Source organism: Mytilus trossulus, chromosome 3, assembly GCF_036588685.1.
Source record: "Mytilus trossulus isolate FHL-02 chromosome 3, PNRI_Mtr1.1.1.hap1, whole genome shotgun sequence".
NCBI classification, from domain to species: domain Eukaryota; kingdom Metazoa; phylum Mollusca; class Bivalvia; order Mytilida; family Mytilidae; genus Mytilus; species Mytilus trossulus.
Window position 1 is genome coordinate 23,814,491 of NC_086375.1, and position 5,798 is coordinate 23,820,288.

The window sequence follows — 5,798 nt, forward strand, 5'->3', positions numbered from 1 at the left end:
TCCACCAGCAGAGGCATCGACCCAGTCAAGCTGCGCTCTCTATGGCGCAAACGCGGGTATAGACATGGTCAAGATTCGATCACCATTAGTTAATCTTGTAAATAAAGTATCTAAAACTTTTCGTCAGTATTTCCGTAGGCTGAGCCAAAGGCGCTTGGTAAGTGCATTCGGATCCCCATTTTTCTTTTTTCTTTCTGGGTATTTCAAGTTAATTTTTATAACATTTTATAAATCTATTAACATTCATAAACTTATATTATATGTTATTGCACTTACTACCCCCCCCCCCTCTTTTCCCCGTTAAAAAGGAATGCTAAAGGGGTATACCCGGCACGACAGGATACCGTGGCTCGATAATGTTTACTGTCTTCCTTTATTCCACTAATTATCTTTCATTGGAATTGAAGTATTAGTAGATGTCATAATAACTTTGGGCATATTGAATAATAAATGTGATGCTAAACTAAAAGCAACTTAGTATGCAAGTAATGTGTATGAAAAGCATATGTTTTATGATTACTTTTAATTTACAACAGAATATTTTTGTTAATTATTGGTAAACGACATTTCTGACTCGCTAGATATATATGTACCCATTACGTGTGAGTTTTTGGTATCACTCCTCCCTTTGACCATGGTAGTATTATAATACTTCCATGCTTTGACCATCTTCACAAGGCAAAGGTTACCAGATCCAATACCGAGAGGAGGGGAGTGGATCGTAACACATGGCTATCGAAAATGCTCTTTGACCAAAAGACCCGCGATCGCCCGCCGGATCGTTTTATCGCTTCTCTGTTCTTCGGCGCGCAGAGGAAAACATTTAGGAGATTACTGTAAATCATACAAAAAGTGATTGCGATGTTTTTAGTATTGCAAATAATAGGACTGGATAAGTATTGCAATAATCTAACTCGCGTTATTGTCTTTCTTTAAAAAAAATCGCAATTACAAATGCACGCAATACATTACCAAAACATACTATGGCTTAGCAACCTCAGGGAAATATCAAATATTTTGTTTAATCTGAAATACTTTTTACTTTTTTTTCACATGTAATTTCGATGAAGTATCAGCTTGTTTAGTGCTGAAGTGATGTTTAGAAAAACGGAGGTTTAAGACAATGTATAGGAGCATATATTTATAATAAAAATAAATAATCATTATGCAACAGACATGTAACTATCTACTGTTAATCAAACGAGTAGAAATCTTTTGATTATATTTGTTGAATGATGTGAATAAATAATAATAAACAAGAAATAAATGTATATAAAACTGAATCGAAACATAGTATTCTGTATACAATATAGAAGTGTTATTTCTATTTAGAACATGCAGAACGGCATCAATTGACTTAAGAAAAATAATCACATTAATTGATAATTAATTAATTAATAACATGAGTCAATAAATGATCAATATAGCGGTTACATACCTTCACACCTGCTTTCAGCTCCACCGTGCACACTAGTAATGATAAACTTTGCCATATGGTCAAAAGTGTAAAAAAACAGATGGTAGCAGATTAACGCAGTAACACTGTAGTTTTTTTTTACAATCATCTCATAGCTACAATTACCTAAAGATAATATATCTCCCGATACCTGGAGTAAATCGTAGGGGGTCCATTTTTCATGAAATGAAATGTCAAAAATTGTGTCTGTTGTATCTCGAAAGACGTCTATCTTCCGTGCCATATAAGATTTGTAGTAGTACGGTTCGAGATCGCTATTTGTTGGGGGTTATATGGGTAACTTCACCTCAGATAAAAATATGTTTTATCTAATAACACAACGTTGACACACTTGTTGTCTCATTGCCTTCACAGTCGTATATGCGTGAAATATTCGCCACTGGCACTGGATATTAAACTGTGAACACAATCAACTAGTTACAGACGCATTTATTGAAGATGATGGATGATGATTTGGGATAACAGCAACCTCAATGCAGTATCTTAATGAAAGAAGTTTAGAGGGAATCATTCACTCACAATGACCAAACTCGAGAAATTTTTTTTTCAGTTACCTCATTTTGGATAATTTTGTATGAAAACTTTATCAGCCAAAAATACTGTTTTCACTTCTCACAATAACTATTGTCTGAAAAAATAGAAGTAAAAACTGCAGTTTTCACTTAAATACTGAAACTTCATGTATACTGCAGTTGATCCAACTGGTGCTTGTTTATTTCTAGAATAAAGTATTGATACAAAGATCTTTAGTCATCTCTGTATTTATTTGATAAACAGCAAACCATTTCATTGGGAAGGAGGGGGTAGGTGTTGTTGGAACATCCCACCTTAAAACCATTGTGTTTGCTGATACTACTGGATAACAAAAGTTCAAAAATGTATTTTGTTGGTTTGTTTGAATGCATGTCATTTGGGTTGCTGTATCATTAATGAGTTACCTCATCATCTCCTTTTTTTCTGCTATTCATTCATGAATTCTTTTTAACAGGCAAAATTTCATCAGGAAAAATAACGCTATAATTTCAAAGGAGTCAATAGACACAGGATTTTTTAACTTTGTATTATGAGCAGCTGTTTTCTTATAATATTTTTTTACATTTCTATTGTAAAGGCACTGCACTGAAGCATAGAGCATAACAATCTGAAAATGACTATACATTGATTATGCCAGAAGAAACATTTTTTATTAAAAACAAACAGAATATTACAGATGATACTATACTTATCTTAAATTTAAAGTCCAATCCATTCTAACCACCTAGATGAGATTGTAAGCAATACATAAGATATGAGGTTGAAAAAATTGTCTTTGATGTATCTATGTTTTCTCTTTGAGCTTGATATTCATTATTAGTGCCAGTCTTTGGTTCAATATCTTTAAGATGAATTTTGAATTCTATGTGTCATTGGGCCACTGTCTAATTGATATTTATTCAACACTTCTTTTATCCATAAACTGACATCACACAGAAAACTTCATTTTTAAACCCTCAATTTGAAACAATAAACAAATTTTACATGAACATTTGTGTCCCAAACAAATTAAATTATCTGAAAAAAAAACAGCCAAAAACTGTAGCAAAAAGAAATTTTCCATAGTTATTTTTAGTAAGGGACCATAAGAATACCAACAAGTGTCTCTGTTAAATTCAAAACAACGTTTAAAGACTAGGGACAATAAACAGCTTGATATGGTATATAGAAGGACAACTTTCTAAAGTTGCACACTTAAAGTTCCTCTCTTTGTGTCTTTTGGTGAGTTTTGTTGTAAGGTTGCTGTCTCATTGATTTTTACCACACATCTTGTTTTAATGAATAATGGCAAAACACAAGTAAAGGACAAAGCTAATCTGTATGTTATCACTATTCAACTACATGCCATAAGTCAGTTTAATATTTTCAAGTACAGCAAACCAGTATGGAAAACTGCTGCATTTTGGTAGGGCCAAAACAAGGTTAAACTATCACTGCCACAGCAACTTGGAGGAGATATGTGTTGAGAAAACCGCGGGAGTCAAGACGTCGCATTTTACTGTTATGTATCTAGGGTTGATGTCAGGGTGAGACGTCGCCTTAGCAGTTCTGATATAATGAAGTAAACGTCAAACTGTATGGTTGTTATTGTTTTCTGTATATGATATTAGAAGTTAGCCTCAACATTTATGGTGCCGTGACCAGGATCAAAATATGACAGGAAATTGAGATTGAGGCTTAAATAAGAAAGACAAATCTGCCTATAAAACTGTATTAGAACAAACTTCAAAATACAATCACATCTTCTTTCTAGGCAAAAAAAATCACTTATGATGCATGACAATTTACTACAGCAAGCAATATTGTGAGAGTCAGAACATCAGAAAATATCACATTAATATTTAACAAATTATAAAAAATATAGTCATTATTATATCAGGTTTTACAGATTTATATTTTTTAAAGTTGACTTCAAAATTCAAAGTTGCACAAGTCAGTTATCTACCCTTATCCAAAGGCAGATCATGAATTGTCTCCCTTCCCATCTCAACAATATGAGTTGTCTCATCTTGGTGAATTGCTAAAGATAAATAACTAACAATTGCATACTCATTATTCAAGTAAGTGAAACTCTTTTTACATTGAATTTGGGTAAGTTAAATCTAAGATCAGTATTCGTTAACAAGTTGAATAAATAATATAAAATGAAAATTTTGAAGCCATATTGTATTGGTAGCACTAGTTGAACTATGGGACTGTATAAAAATCTAAAGTAGTTTCAGATGATCTGATTCAACTTTTCAAACAAAAGCTTCATGATAAAGACATACAGTACTGAGATATGAAATAAGCATTTACAAATTCACTTTTCTGTCCTTAAAAAATCCATACTTTTTGCGCAAATTTCAAAAATAGAATCTTGAATTTATCAGATTAAAGATTCATTATTTAACAGTTTAAATTGATTTTGTAATTTTTTGTCAACTGAAAGCAAAAAATAAATTGACAATATTATTTTGGAATAATGCAAACCATTAGGAGATAACCCTCTTGATAAAATACAGATATTTTTCTTCCTAAAAGTGAGGACATATAATAGAACCGTAAAATTTGCCTTTAAAACATGTTTACCTCTGAAATTGTTTTAACGTGTGAAATGACCAATATTTTTTGGTAGACATACCATGCAATTTAAAAAGACGCAATAACTAAAAAAACAATTCAATCAAACAATATTTCTAGCTTTCTATCGACACAACAGGTATTTACCAGTAATACAAAACAAAGAACGGGTAAAGTGATTTCTAAATATAAGCCAAGCAAATGTCAACATTTCTAAAGGGTTGACTAAAAATATGGGTAGGGCCTGACACTGTATATATATGTTTATATGCATATGAAGGGCATACAGGAACTACCTACTTAGAGGGTAATATACCCACTTTGTCTCTAAGACAAATACAATGATATTTACAGTGAAACAGTATACTCAAGCAAGCGTATTGTATGTTGTGAATTCTGAAGATCAAAAATTGACCTTGACTTCAATGAGGTCAAACTTTACAATTTAAATTTCAACCAATAATCAGTATTTTAATAGTATGCTTTCAACAAAGAAATATATTAAAGTAATATAGATCAATGGCTTTGCATTTAATCATTATTTTTTTCAACTGAATTTTATCAGTTTTTTATTCTCTTGTAAACATTTTTGTTTGGAATTCAATACATACTTTGTATACATGTATAATATGTTTACAAACAAGAGAAATATACAAGATGTCACAATTCAATGTCATAGTACAAATATAAATATAAATATATACAAGTGAATAAATGATTTTTCATACATAAAACACTCAGTAGAATCAATTCTATGATTTAAAAGTTTGATTGTAAAAACATACACAATGAAATAATACTTCTGTGCATTTTAAAATTTAAAATTTGGAACTATTTGACCCATGCATGCAAAATAAATTTTAAACCTGATTTTGAATACATCAAATCCAAAAAATTTCTAAATTTAGATTTGTCAATTTCAACTTTTATATGTATTCAAACATCTTTTAGGATATTTGCTTTTCACATATTTGTATATCCTTCATAGATAATTTTAAGTGTGTTCTTCTCAATTTAAAAAAAAAATAGATGTTGGAAAACAAAATAGAGGAATATAAACAGGTTCATGTGCATCCATATTTTTCACCAAGATGCTTTTACTCTGATATAAAATCAATATAAAACAATTGGAATATTAAATTATAGGAATATCATTTAACCATGGAGTAAATAACAAAATACAAAAATAATATTTATGGATAGGATGCCATTGTAAAAGACAAAT